The sequence below is a fragment of the Apodemus sylvaticus genome, chromosome 22, assembly GCF_947179515.1.
Source record: "Apodemus sylvaticus chromosome 22, mApoSyl1.1, whole genome shotgun sequence".
NCBI classification, from domain to species: Eukaryota; Metazoa; Chordata; class Mammalia; order Rodentia; family Muridae; genus Apodemus; species Apodemus sylvaticus.
This window is the reverse complement of record NC_067493.1, coordinates 509,795-525,256: the sequence shown is the minus strand read 5'-3', so window position 1 is coordinate 525,256 and position 15,462 is coordinate 509,795. Positions and strand designations below refer to the sequence as shown.

Sequence of the window (15,462 nt, the reverse complement as noted above, 5' to 3'; positions counted from 1 at the left end):
CTTTGTTCAGTTTATGTAACAAGACTGGTATTAAACTCTGAATCCCACGCTCCAGCCTATCAGATGCTAGGATTAAAGGTTCCTTCCACCACACCCAGCTTGGTGTTTTGTTGTTACTTAATTTTTTTGTGCTTTTGTTTTCTATATTTTGAGTAATGTCATAAAAACTGTTAAGTTTCTATACACACAGTCCACAATGTGAGAAAAATCCTTTTTCAGTTTATCAGCAACAAGATTAGAATGTTTTCAAAAGAGAAGATTGAAAGAAATAAAGTTCACACTGGCTAGATACTGGTAGGGTACACGTGTGATTCACCACTTGCTGGCCCACTGCAGAACCCACTGTAGAACTCACTGTGACCTGAGCGGTCCTGCATGCCAGAGACTTGTAGGCAGTGGTATCTGACAGGTAGTCTGGGGTCTTAGTTATTTCTGTTGTTGTGATAAGACACCAGGATTGAGGCAAGAGTTTCAGAGCAGCAGAGTCCTTGATCGTCATGACAGAGACCATGGCGGCACGCAAGCAGGCAAGGCTCTTGAGCAGAAACTGAACATTTACATCTTGATGCACAGCCCAGAGGCAGAGAGCTAGTTGAGAATGGTGTGGGCTTTCACTGCCAGTGACAAACCTCTTCCAACCAGGCCACACGTGATGAGTGTCCCAAACAGTTCCACCAGCTGTGGGTCCAGCATCCAAACCGTGAATGTCTGGAGCCGGTCCCACTCCAGCCATCATAGCTGGCTATCTGTGAGGCGGGGTAAAGTGGGAATGTAAGCATTCTTGGAGAGTCAGTTGTGCTGGGGCACAGAAAGGAGCCTTGTGCAGGGAGGAGTGTTTTCCTGAAGTGGACACAGGTGAAAGACTAAGGCAGATGCTTGAAGGAACATTTCACTGAAGCAGACACAGGAGATAGGATGTTATGCTAAAGCAAGCACGGGAAAGGACACATGATGAGGGACTCTGCTAACAACACACACGTATTGCTCGGCCCTGCCTTACGTTGTGTGGTTGAGCTCCATTTGTCCAGATTCCAAGGACTTGGGTGGAGGCAAGGCACATGGAGGACGTGTGGTGTTTGGAGGGTGTAGATATGACTCCGTGGAGTGATGCAGACAGAACTCGGCTTGCTGGGACAGCGAGCTGGGCAACACTTGGGGGCCTCAAGTCTTCACTGATCTTTGCTTCCCTGAGAGAGGCACAGCCAAAAAGTTCTGGTGTCCTTCCCGGTTCCTCCTGCTGATTCAAGCCAAGGCTGAGGCAGGGATGTCTCTGCTAGCTCCTGTCGCCACTGTTGCTAACCTGATTCACCTGAATTGGACTGCTGGTACATTCATGAGGGGTTTGCGAGTGGATCGAGCTGCCACTGCTGACCTGTGAACTGAACTGCTGGTTTCCAGGCAACACAGACAGGTGTTGCTTCAAGGAACCTTTCTAAACAGGTCCACTTCCCCCATATCCTTTCTTTTCCACTACTTCTGGTGGGTAGTGGGCTCCAAGGGAGGTTAAAGTGTGTAAGAACCATCATTAAAAGTAGGATCTGAAAAGAGAAAGTTACAAAGAAGTCTGGGGCACTGAGCAGTAGCATTGTCTCAAACACAGATATCATCTTAAAGATCAGAGGCAAGGCAAGAGTCTCATTTTCTGTTGTTCTGTTTTGCACGGTGGTATGGTGTAAATGTGAAAAGTCTCCAAGAGGTGAGTGTGTTGGAACACTTGGTCCCCAGGTGGTGGTGATATTTGCGGGTGGGTGGTGTAATCCTTAGGGCCTGGAGTGCACTGTGGGAAGTGGGCTGTTGGGAGCAGGTCTCTGGCTTACCAGCTTGGCCCTCTTCCTGTCCACTCTCCGGTCTCCTGACTGCTGTCTCATGCTCCTGCAGCCACGCCTTCCTCACTGTCATGGGTTACATCCATCTTTAAGTTGTGAACTAATAACCCTTTCCTTCCCTTAGATTGCGTCTTGTAGTTACGTGGTCACAGAATAGGACTCGTGACACATGGTGTAGGGAATTGACTCTTGGGTTCTTTTTTTCTAGGCACGCATTCTACCATTTTTGATAGGGGTTGACAGGGTAATTTGTGAAGGTCTTGAACCCTGGGACCTTCTGCCTTTGCCTTGCTGGGATTTCAGGTGTGTGGTGCCCAAATCCTAGGATTTTAGAAAAGAAAATGTCTTGTAAACACAAGATACAATTTGAGCTGCATCAGAGGGGTTAGTGTGCTAAAATGGGAACCAGAGGGGGCATACCAAATTCTGGTGAACTGAGGGGGTCCGAGATGGTTGGTAACCGAAACGGATGCTGGTTTCAAGTGCTGACAGGCAGAGCTGTGCTGAATTCCAGGTTTATGGTAAAGAGCGGACTTAACATCTATCATATGTGACTCATGGGCAGCACATTCTTAGAAAACTGGGGGTCAGTTCTTATTACCTGCTGTGCCAACAGCTTCTGGGGGACACCAGTATTGCTGTCTATCAATTATATCAATGAATTAGACATATCAATTTTATTTCTAATTTTTGTCATGTTGCTTTTGGAATTTTTAAATATTGGAATGAGTTTAGACTTACAAGGGAACTTGCAAACACAATGTAGAGTCCCCAGACAGCCTTCCTGCAGTAGCTTGTCTTGCTAACCTTTCACGCTTTGGTATGGTTATGTCAGATGGCAGAGGCCACAGGGCATGTACATGAGCAAGTGCAGACTTCTGAAATCCTCCTCCTCCTCCTCCTCCTCCTCCTCCTCCTCCTCCTCCTCCTCCTCCTCCTCCTCCTCCCCCTCTGCCACCGCCACCACCACCACTGCTGCTGCTGCTGTTTTCCATTCACATCGTTTGCTATTCTAGGTCCCAAATGAGGACCCTGCTTTGAATGGAGTCATTGAAACCAAGGGGAAAAACCAAAACCAAATACACCCTCTAGTTTCCGCCTTGTCGTGGTTTAGAGACCATGGAGTTAAGCCTTACACTAACTCTGCTGCAGTTCTGGTCATAATGTTAGTGAGTGCCTGTGTGTTTGTTTTCTCTGTTTTTGAGGAAGTTGGAGGCAGCTCAAATAGGCAAAAGCCACGAAACTTGAACAAGTGTCTGACAGATGACCTTTCAAAGTATGAGGCCCAGATCACTTTCCTCAGGGGATGCTAATATTGCTATCTTCTGAACATTCATCCAAGGAAGGGAAAGGGCATAGGTTCCTAACACCCTTTACCTCCAACACTTTCCAAATCTCACATCGGCTTCCCCACCAAAACCCAACAGCCTCGATTTGAAACTTACAGCTCCCAGCCACATACAGACCCCATCTGGTGACATCTTCTGGGTTTCCTCCATTTTGTGACAATTTCTCAGATTTTCTTGTTACAACGCTGGCACTTTGCAGAGGCTCACTGGAAATCCCCTCTATTTTCCTTATGTGTCAGGTAGGTGTTACACTATGTCTCAGTTTGGGTTCCGGGTAACACAGAGGCCCAGGGTTTCCCATGGCACCTCTGTGTATCAGATCAATCGGTGCCAGGTATGTGTCCCATGGTCAGGTGATGGAGGTCTGCTCAGTTTCTAAAGTTACTAGTTTTCTCTCTGTAAATGAGTCTGAGTATGGGGGATGGGATCTCAAACTTCAGCATGCATCAGCATTTACCAAAAGAACTAGCTAAGAATACCAGTTTTGGGGCCCTTTCCCCAGAGTTTCTGATTTAGCAGGCCATAGTAGGGTCTTTGTCTTTGCAGATGCTTCTGTTGGACCTATAGACCAGTGCCTGAATATTTGTCCTACTGTGGGATCAGATACTCTGACAAAAGTATCTTATTTGATGTCACTTGAGGAAGAGAGGCTTCTTTTAGCGCACAGTTCTAATTTCAGCTGGTCGGTCGTGAGAGCAAGGCCCAGTGGCAGAGAGCTCGATGCCTGTTGCTGTGACTCAGGCACCTCTCTCAGGCCGTGCAGCCCAGGATCCCCTGCCCAGGTAAGCAGACAGATTCCCACACGGGTGACCCCATTAGGATAACCCCCACGGCCATGCTCAGAGATGGGTCTCCCAGGTGATCGACAATTAACACCAGGGGCACACCCTTAAAACCCTTAGACACGTTCACACCCTGATAACCCGTAGTCTAGAGCAGTCGTTTAATTGCTAGGCCTTAGACCTGAGTCATCTCAAGAGAGACACTAGAGATGGATTTGGGAGAAACTCTAGAAATATAATGAACATTCCACGCCTAACCCTAAATTGTGATTAAGAAGACAGGGTGGCTTAGAGAGTTGACAGGTTCATTAATGCAAGCCACGCCGGGAACCCCTAGAGCCACTGCTATGCCACAATGGTCAGATGCAGAGTCACCAAGTGATGACCTGTGGAGAGAGTGTAGGCAGCAGCTGGGTTCCCACTGAGGCTTCTGTTCTGGGAACCAGGGCAGCAAAGCCAGGGAACCCAGCAGGTCTGACTCACAGCCTGGGGCTCAGACCTTTATTCATCACAGCAGGAAGCCTCCACAGCTCTGTGTGCCATCTGGGCCACTGGATTTCCTAGAGGCCCACAGCACCAGGCAGCCAGTTCCAGCCTCAGCCTGAATTAGCTGGAAGCCTGTGACAGAAGGAAATCCCAGCCGAATGCAGTTTACCAGCATCCACAGCCTCATTTTATTGGTGGCTTTCCCGTGGTTCAGTTTGCCAACATCTTAAAAATACCTACTTAATCTGGGCTAACAATGCTCCCAGGAGAACCACAGATCATTTAACAAAAATCCTAATACCAGGCTTGAGAAGCCCCCCCCCCCCCTTTGAGTTGTTTGTTAAGGTTGTGCAAAGTTTCCCCAAACATGGCAAGTTATTGCTATTTCCCTGGGTTTTCTCCAGATGTGGAAGGTTTTCTGAAGACACCATATACATCAGACATAGGCCTCTGAGCTGGAACTGACTTGAAAGCTTCCTCCCCAAGGAGACTATCTTTCGTGGTAACAGAGGGTGCTGCGCATGCTCCCAAGGGAGGAAAGTAACTCACACCCTACCTGGTTAGGACGCCTACAAAGCACACGTAGCAAGCAGCATGGCACGGTAACCGGAAGGGCGTAGTACTGGCACGCATACAGTAGCCAGAAGGGTACTCCTGGCGTTCATGCCTTGGCAGTAACCAACAGCTCTCTAGTCAGATTTATTTAGACAGAGAAAAATCATGCCTGGTGCTGGAAACCTAGCCAACCATGCAGGGTTGTAAAGTCGTGAACGCTGGAAGAGAACTTACAGACGCCACTTTACATATAACCAGCACAATCCCCAACTACATTCTAAATATTTGTCCCTCTAGCCCCAGATTAAATGCCGTCCTCACCTCTCATCAAGAAACTTCTCTTTGCAATGAACAGATGCAGATCATTGTAGAAACCCATAACCAACCAAAATGCAAAGTTGTGGAGTCTAGTCCCAACTAATAAATAAGCCACATGGCTCCTAAGGCTCAGGGCTCATGGTGGAGGAAGAGAAGGAAGGAAGACTGTAAGAGCAGGAAGACCAGAGGATTTGCTGTGAGTTCTCAGAACTGTCAGAAGTTACACCCATGCTGGTCTGGTCTTACCACCATCACTATTTAAACAGGACCTGAGCAAGCACAGCGTGAATAAACTTGCTGACATGGATGGGGGAATGCTTGTGAGCCTCGACCCTTCACAAAAAATTATAGACATGTAAGGAATGCTGAAGGGAGCCCACGCAGTCCCCCGGGGAGGAGCACACGCTTTGGTTATCCTGCGCCAACAGGCCAGCCTTGAAAACACTCACACACACACACACACACACACACAGCATCAAAAGACCGAGCCGGGTGAATTTGTGTATCTAGGAACATGCACACAGACATTTGTAACAGTAATGAGCGAATAAAGAGGGAGGGAGGGCACATGGGAAAGTTTGGAAAGAGGAAGGGGGAAATGATGTAATTAACTCTTCCAATTATTAAATTGCATTTTAATAGAAATGGCAGTGAAAATGTAGAAATCTGATGTAGAATAAATAATCATAATTTTCCAAATACCACTGAATGCTGACAGACCTTACAGGTAGTACACAGGATCTCTGTTCTTAGTAAATAGACATCTACTCCAAGCAAGAGGAAGAAAATGATATTTTTCTCTAATTCTTTCTCCTCCCTGCCCCTCTACAGTTTTGACGTTATTTATTGCATCTGAAAATGAATATTGTTTGGGGGCCTTACATCCTCTGGAATATAATGAACTGATATTCTACTCTTAATTCCCTCTCATAAATGTTTAAAAGAAAGAACCCAAATGTGACTTTTTGTTGAACTCATGTTTCAAATATAGTCTAAAAGTTAAATATAAGAATGTTTTATACTGATAAGATGGTTTGATATTATGAAAGTTACAAACCAATAATTCAATACAAACTGGGCAATAAAATACCTATAGAGTCATGCTACATTGCTAGCCACCCACATGAAACCATGGGTCACTTTAGCACAGTTTCAAATTCTTCCATAAGAATTTTACACACCTCCATCAAGTCCCTCTGTGAAAGAAACACCAGAGTGGGGCTCTTTCATTCCGCAGGCACTACGGTGCGTATTGTGCATATAGTGCATATAGTGCATACAGTGCATATTGCGCATATAGTGCATACAGTGCGTATTGTGCTTTCCCCAGCTCTACAATTCTTCACAATGATTAAATGAAACCCAGTATGACAAAAAGCTGGAAAATCTTGCATGGCAATCATCTTCTTTGTAGTAGTTTTAAGCTCTAATGTACATCTGTACAGTGTCTATATCTTTCTATAGAAAGTGTGTGTGTGTGTATATGTGTGTGTGTGTGTGTAAAATCAAATGAGTATGTTCCCTGAGTCCAGATGCTACATCATTTATGAGGCAATAAGAAATGCACCAATGGGAGAGACCACAGAGCCACTAAGGTTCCGTTGTTCTTCCAGAGTTGCATGGAGCTTGGCCCATTGATAACAAAGGGAATGGAGAGAATCTGAAGGAAAGTTGGAACAGACAGCAGCCCTTTACTGCCCCAAACCAAGAATATAACTCCCTCAACAGGGGGTACATTCCAGCATCTCCCCATCCTCACCCCCTTTTCTGATCTGGCAATAATAGTATATCAAATAATGTTGTGGGGGGGATTTGGAGTGTGACTCAATGGTGGTGTGTCTGCCTGTTGTATTTAAGGCCCCATGATTCATTCTCAGCAGAACCAAAAATAAAATTGCCTTTAGCAATGGTGATGGAGACAAGTGACAGATATTCACGCTACTCTGTAGCTGGCCTAAAATTTAGAAAGCAGTGTACAGCAATACCTTATTTAATCCACTATGCTAGCTTGCCACATACACCACGTACATCCTGGAGGGTGACCAGAGGCTTCTGCAAACTCTGATTACATCAAAACTATGGCTGGCTGTGTTTAATGGCTATTTATTTTCCTAGCACAGATTAACACTTCCTTACTGCTTAGTTACAGACAGTGATTAGTCATTCTGTGTCCCAACCAAGAAAGATTGGAAAAGATAATCACAATCTGCATTTCCATGGAGCAGACAGTATGCATCTGAACCTTTTTTCCAGGGCTGTGTTAACCTCTGCTGTTGTGATATAGCCAGGTGAGATGGAAGTATGTAGACATCTGATACACACCACACACACACACACACACACACACACTTCACCTTATACATCAGAAGGGACGAGCAAGGAGAGGCTAACATGCTGAAGGCATTGGTAAGATGTGCAATTCAGAGTATGGGGGCTAACATTGGTGACGAGCTGGGTGTGGTTGCCCTTGAATTCCAGTGGGATTTCTGTGCATTCAAGGCCAGTCTGGTCTACATTGGTATTTTTAGACATCAGGTTATATAGTGAGACCTTGTGTCAAACAAAAACAAAGCAAACCCTCATCAAAGAAAAACAGACAACAAAACATAATTCTGAGGCTCAGGAGACGGCTCAGTGATTAAAAAGATACACTTCTCTTTTAAAGGATCAGAATTTGGTTCCTTGCACCTATGCCCACAACTACTCACCCTCCAGATAGCCCCAACAACTCTGGCCTCAAAGGGCACCTGCACTCATGTGCGCCCAGCCACACTTGGACACACACATAGAGTTAAAATATAAAATACATTTCAAAATTGGTCATTATTGAGGACTCTTCTACTTTTGTAGACTCAGGTGTCCAGCTTACTCAAGGCCACTTAAGGACATCTCTCCAAAATACAAATTACTGTATTTTTGTCTCAACTATGAACATATCTATAGAAACCTTTAGTTCAAGGTATTGATATAATCAAGTAATGTTCCCCAGACTATGCTGCAGATGGAAGTCTTCTTGCTTTGAGTAGAGTGGTATTCATGAAAACAATCTGAGAAAGTTGGGGATACAGCAACAACCTGAGCCGTGATTGACAATGCCTCTGATGCTGGGTCATAGTAACAGGAGAACAACCCAGTATTTCCCAGTGTGTGTATGGTACATTACAAGATAGACTTCTTATGCTGTAAGACAAGGTCACACCCTTAGCAACATAGACATATGTGCCTTTTAATAAAAAGTTTCTGTGTTATGGAGTCAAGTAGCAATGAAATTCTGAAGTGGAGGAGTCAACGTGGATGAAACTACCCATTATGATATGGATTCTTTAGATACAGAGCCATCACCCTACACAGGCCCAGCTAGTCCACCATAAGAGTTACCTGTGCAGCAGACCACCATAAGTTAACTGTACATCTGAGATCAAGCTTAGTAACTTCAAAAGTCACAAGGTAACCTCATAAACAAGTAGCCCTGATTCCTGTGTCACCTATCACAATACCAGAAGTCCCTGCCCTCAGATGGTACCTAGGAAATTATGGAGACAGGTATAAGCCACTTAAAAGGTGTGTGTGTGTGTGTGTGTGTGTGTGTGTATGTGTGTGAACATGCTTTATATGTTACCCAGCTCAGTGTTGGGGTGAGTTATAATGGCCAATAGTTTATTACTTTGGTAGTGGAAAGGGACTTAGGAAGTAGGGAGGGAAATAGTTTCATGGACAAAGTGGTGTATCTGTCACCTATTTCATGTGGAGGGCTTGGGACGGGAATACAGATGCAGTAGCAGGTAGACTAATAGGGAATCCACTAGGATGGTCTGGAGATCTGCAAACAGCCATGGCTGGTGCAGAACGGAGCAGGGATGTTTGACTCTTATTAATGAACACCAGAAAGCATCCATCACTTGAACAACCGAGTAACAAAGCCACCTTGCCGGTGAGGTAAGCTACTGTGTGAACCTCAGGTGCTACCTCATGACTAGAGCAGTCGGGTGCTGGAGACAGAAGCCAGCCTGAACTCTGAAGCCCAGCTTGTGAGCCTCAGAGCAGCACCATTGCCCTGTGGTGTCTTGTTCAGGGAGGTTCCAACACACGAGGAGCTGTGTCCTTACGGTGGAGGGCGATATGCACCTAACATGGGACATAGCATCTTTTTCGTGGGGATTTTAATGCCTTCCATTTGAGAACCACCAGGTCATTTCATACTCATGACTACTGTATGGAATGGTCATAAATTTACAATATTTATACAGTAACATAAATAAATCATATCAGGTTGCCTAGCTTTAGAAAGAAGAACTAACCAAAATATTTTCTCTTTACTGCGATAGCTAGGATATTTAGTCAGTAGTATACATAAAGTATCTTGGTCTTTTTAGTCATATAACACCAGTTGCACCATTTACGTTTGTTGAATAATTGTCAGAAAAAAAGTTGACCTGGTTAATTATCTTCTCAGTTGATGAGGGAAACTGAACATTCTAATGGGAATGACAGACGCTGTGCCTCCTTTCCTGTCTTAAGGGATTTTGTAACACCAACCTTTCTTGATGTCGATACAGCAGCGTTAGGCAACAAGCACTGCTTAGAACCCATGGGGACATCCACAGAGAAAGGATGAGTTTGCCCTTCAGGCTGCTGTTTGGAGTCCTGCTCTCTCATTGCTGTGTTTCCCGTCCTACTTCTGGTCACAAATTTTGAGCCAGTGAAAGTCCTTGTAGGTAGTAGAGCATTACAGTCAGGGCTGAACAGAAGAGAAGTCAGTCTAAACCAAGGAGCTTACTAAGAGGGTCTGGTGCTGTCTGAGCGAGACCAGCTGGTGAGAGTGGGCCACGCCCGGAAAACTGTCTCCTTCCTATCACAGCTGTTAGTCTGTGCTCAGCCGCATGCAGTGGCGGTTCTGACCCCCGGACTACCTTTTTTATTTTTATTTTTTATTTTATTTGTTTATTTATTTTTCATGGTGGAGGTTTTTCAAGACAGGGTTCTAAAAGTCAGAGATCCTCCTGTCTGTGCTTCCCAAGTGCTGGGACTAAAGATCTGAAGATATTTGCTACCACTCCCTGGCCCCTGACTACAATTGTTAGATATTATGTATGCATACTCTCTGTATTTTAAAGTATCAAGAAAAACATAAAGGAATATAAAACCACCACTCAGCCAGCCTGGTGGCTTTTCACAAATCACCTCTGGGAAGATGAAGACCCAGGTACCGGAGTCTGTGGTATAAGATAAATTTCCTCCTGGTCTTCTTACTGTTTTCTGTATTCAGAGTTGTATTAAAAACATGTTCCAAACCCATTTCAGGGAATGCCAGTGCACACATCCATATGAAGCAGTTTTCATTGAGACGCAATGGTGGACCAGCTTCAAGGAACATGGAAATCTGTTTCTTGTGAAAATTTTGAAAACTACATGAAGGAATTGGGTAATCCATGTTTACGTGTATGTTATACACAGCATGAGCTATGTTTATGCATACATTATATCCAGCATGAAAGATACTTTGGTGACATATGATGTGTGTGTGTGTGTGTGTGTGTGTGTGTGTGTATGTGTGTGTGTGTGTGACATAAGAGTCATCTGGTCCCTCTAATTTCACATACAAAAAATATTGTTGATTCACCACCAGAAAACAGTTCTGTATAAACTAGATTGAGATTGGTATAATCTCCATGGACCCATAGAAACTAAATGCATATATACCATGTATTAAACAGAAAACTACTTTAGTAAATAACTTATAATAAAGGCATACTTTAAAATAGTAACTGTTTTTGTAGATACTGGCTCTAATGTTTAGGGACTTTTGTTTTCTCACCTCTGCTGGCTGCTGCCTTTCCTTGGAGTGTGAGCCCAGCAGGACCCTTGCCGCCATGTTCCCTCTGCCCTTTTTCCTTCTATAGTCTAATATCTCTTTCCTTTAAAAATTATTTTTCTTATTAGTCACTGTTATATGTGAACACGTGTGTGTGTGTGTGTGTGTGTGATGGTGTTGTGTAGACGTCAGAGAACACATCTGTGGAATCTTGGTGTTTTTCCTTCCATGTTGTGTGTGTTCTGGTGCTGGATTTAGGTCACAAAGCTTTTCTTTCCCCCCTCTTAGCCATCTCGCCAATGCCTTCATTCTCTTATGGGCATACCAATACCATGATTTCAGCATAATCTCTGTGCTGTACACCTTCTGAGTTCCTTCAGCAGGTAAGGCAATATCCACAAGGTCTGAGAATGAGGACATGAATAATTCGGAAGCTATTATCCAACCAGATATATGCTGTGCTTATATACCAACAGGAAATAGCAGAAACGCATTACAATATTCCCCCAAGTCATCTGCTAGACTGTGCCTTAGATATTGTTGCCCATGGAATTCTATTTCTATTGAAAGCATCCCCATGTGGACTACCAAAAACTGTATGCACACGGCAGTTCACTGAACCTTTATTTGTAGCAACAAAAATAGAAATGTATCAGTCCTAGATGGGGATAGAAAAAAATGAACTTTGGTATATGCATTTCAAAGAAGATGATGCACATGCAGAAAAATATCTTTATGTACCGCCATTAAAATCATTAAGACATAAATATAGGAAGAAAGAAAAGGTGAGTGCCAATATATTCAATGAACTAATTATATGTTTAAGATCCTATCTATAGAGAGTTGGCTCTACAACATTATAATGCATATAATGCCAATTATTGCACATTTAATGCTAATTTTTTCTTATTTTGCTGTAATAAAATATGTAGTACTGAGTTGTATAAAACTTTGTGTCTGGTAAGTTTTAGTGTATAATATTTTTTTTTATTTTCAATTTTTAAATAATAAAATAACATTAAAAAGTATAATGTAGAGCAAACAACCCAAACACACATACACACACATCACACAAATAAATGAATACAACCCAAACATATGTATACACACACCACACACAAATAAGCAAATACAAGAAAAATAGATTTTGAATTCATACAGCATGAAGCCTACCTACTGCAGAACCCTCCTCCTTGGCAAAGAATTGGGCAAATAGAAGGAGTCCTTGAAATCAACAACAGATGTAACTATTGGTCCATTACCTTCCTCCCAGGAGTGGGAAGAGCCAGCCGGAAACTGGGCTGTCTGGCAAAGCCCACTGTGACCATCAGCACAGATGGGGATCTGATCACCATCAAAACCAAAAGCATCTTTAAAAACAAGGATATTTCCTTCAAGCTGGGAGAGGAGTTTGAGGAAATCACACCAGGTGGCCGAAAAAGCAAGGTGAGGCCTACAGCAGATCTTCAGAGGCCTTGCATATGGATGTTAATTAGAGATATTGTGTTAGGATGCAACAACCAACATACATTTCAAGAGTCTCACACACAGTTTTTCCTTTTATCTCATGCCTCCGATTGAAATGCAGCATTTGTTTATACTATGAACTCCCCCTGCATTTTATTAATTGTGTCACCAGTTTCCCTTTGTAGATTGATCATCTCAACAAAGGAGCTTACCCTCTGTGTCCCAGCACCCCGTGACTGCTAGATCATAGTCTATCAACAAATTCTTTGTGTTTGTTTTGTTTTGAGTTAATACCCTCAGTTGATCTCTGTTAAGGGTAATATATAATATATAAGAGGGATTATTACATCCTTTGAGAGAGTTTTAATGAACATGAAACTTGAAATGCTGGTGCATGTAAATGGGAAGAATTTTGACTGAAACAATTAATAAAGGCATCTCAGATATCTGTGATAAAATTGTCAAGAGACGCTAAAGAAGCAAGAGCAGTCCGCACAGACAAAGCCACCTCGGGAAGAACTCAAGGGGCCTTTTCTCCCTGCGGTCTCACTGGGATGTGAGCTGGTCTCCTGTTGTGAAACAGACTCATGCGTTGCATAAGGGTGAGAAGTCTCTAGACTGTGAAAGATAAAGTTCCCCTCTTAACTTACTTTTGTTATTTAAATCTTACTCTCCGCAGAACAACCATCCCACAGAAGTGCTGAGGAGAAGGTTTTGAAACAAACAAAAAAGTTGTAAATACCACCTTAAGTCTAGAACATCAGGGTTGGTATGTGCTGACCTAACTCTGGTTCTGTTTTACAAAGCACAGTAATCTTAGATAACGACTCCTTGGTTCAAGTCCACGACTGGGGTGGCAAGGAAGCCACAATCCGCAGGAGGCTGGTGGATGGGAAAATGGTGGTGGTAAGTTCTCTGGTGATTCTGGTGATTCCTTGACTCCTGAACCTACCAGAAAAGCACCCTGTGCCTGCCCTGAAGCCAGAACCAGCCTGCTTCTTTTCTCTTACAAGACTTGAAAGGAAACATTCACAGATAACCATATCTTTGTAAGAATTTCAAACCCGTATGGGTTGAGAAGTTGAAGCTCTGAAAAGAATTTAAAAAATAGTGTGTTCCCTGATCTCCCACTCACACGTGAACTAAAGCAAGCGCGGAGCTGTGCAATCAGGGTTTCAACACTGACGAAGGTGGCCCTCCTCTGGGTTTATCACAGCAGGAGAGAAAAAAGTTCTCAGTTAGAGGGGTGTGAGGCTGAAGGGCCAAGGTGGTTCTCAGGGTAGGATGAGGGCAAGCAAGGGCGAGCCCATGGTGTTATTGATGTGGTCCTCACACTAATCCTGTGAGGTAAGGCGCACTGTCCCTCTGAGTCCAGGAAACAGATTCGTACACTGACTTACCTACTCAGAGAAAGCTGGAAAGTGTGCAACCCTGGGATTAGCCCTCAGTCGCTGAATGACACTTTATCTTGCCTCCCCTTCCCTCCTCTCCCCTCCCTTCCTCCCTCCCCTTCCTCCCCTCCCTCCCCTTCCCCCTTCCTCCCCTCCCCTCCTCTCCCCTCCTCCTCTCGCCTCCCTTCCCCTGCCACCTTTTTCAGTCCTTCCTCCTCCCCCCAGGAATGCTCTCCTGGTCACCCTTCCCACTTCTAAAGAGGGGAGGGAAGCCAGGCACTGACTCTTATCCCAAACTCTACCAGTACCACAATGAAAAGAAAGAAAGAAAGAAAGAAAGAAAGAAAGAAAGAAAGAAAGAAAGAAAGAAAGAAAGAAAGAAAGAAAGAAGGAAGGAAGGAAGGAAGGAAGGAAGGAAGGAAGGAAAGGAAGGAAGGAAGGAAGGAAGGAAGGAAGGAAGGAAAGGAAGGAAAGGAAGGAAGGAAAGGAAGGAAAGGAAGGAAGGAAGGGAAGGAAGGAAGGAAAGGAAGGAAAGAAGGAAGGAAAGGAAGGAAGGAAGGAAGGAAGGAAGCTAGCTATCTCTGGTAACCTCTGATGCAGTGTAACAGTTCAAGTAGTTCAAGATGCAAACTGCACTGAGGAAAACAGAGTGCTCTCCTCACTCTCAAGACACAACATTTTTCTTTCTCAAAGGAAGGTAGGATTTTTTTTTTAATTCATAGAAATTTTATTATTTTTCTGAAATGGCGGGATTAAGAATGAGCCTATAGCTTCTTATAATGACACTAGTCAATAGGTGGACGAAGGTTCAATAGTAGCAGCTCATGTGTAGTTACCTGAGAAGAACTCCAGACTCCAAGGTTTTTTCTCTGCAAATCAGAACTTTGGGCAAGTCATTTCACTATGACTTGATTCCTTCTGTGGTGGACAGTAACTCTTAGAAGGCTTCCCAGGAGAACTGAACACCATATGAGTTTATCCATTCTTTGAAAACCATGCAGTATTACATTTGTATACGTTAGTATACTTATTTAAAAACCAGCCAGTATGTAAGATTGCAAAAATGCTTCAATGTAGAGCCTTAAATTACTTGAATAAGAGCTTCAGATTACAGCATTTCCTTCTCTTTTCATATCTCTGAATACATAATTGCAAATTCCATATAGAGAGACCCAGTATGCATAACATATCTATAACCAGTGTCTGTATAATGAAGGTCTGTTTCCACACTTGCCAGAATTGTCACATGTGGTCAGCACTTAGTTAATATTTCTATGTGTCAGTTTGATCAGCTCTACTGAAATATTTCCATCTTCTGTCCCCTAGGAAAGCGCAATGAATAACGTCACCTGTACCTGAACATACCAGAGAGTTTAGGAACACTCCATCTCAAGGTCTTGGTGCTCTCAAATTGTCATCCAAACTAATGATGTTTGAATAAAACTCCCAAGTAAAATCTTTGAATGCTTGCACAAT

General features: G+C 43.7%; 2 protein-coding genes and 1 pseudogene across 3 annotated transcripts in view; all 3 read left to right on the top strand.

Moving 5' to 3' along the window:
* The window catches only part of LOC127673361 (zinc finger protein 878-like), a 176,940-nt gene that overhangs the window by 94,080 nt on the left and 67,398 nt on the right, over window positions 1–15,462 (top strand). The gene's annotated exons all lie outside the window — the stretch shown is intronic.
* Window positions 1,503–15,462, top strand: part of LOC127673364 (fatty acid-binding protein 12-like) — a 164,888-nt gene continuing 150,928 nt past the window's right edge. Inside the window, exon 1 of the mRNA XM_052169081.1 lies at window positions 1,503–1,696. The gene's annotated coding sequence lies outside the window, so the exon portion shown is untranslated. The remainder of the gene's footprint in view (window positions 1,697–15,462) is intronic.
* LOC127673183 (fatty acid-binding protein 12-like) lies at window positions 3,735–15,363 on the top strand (annotated as a pseudogene).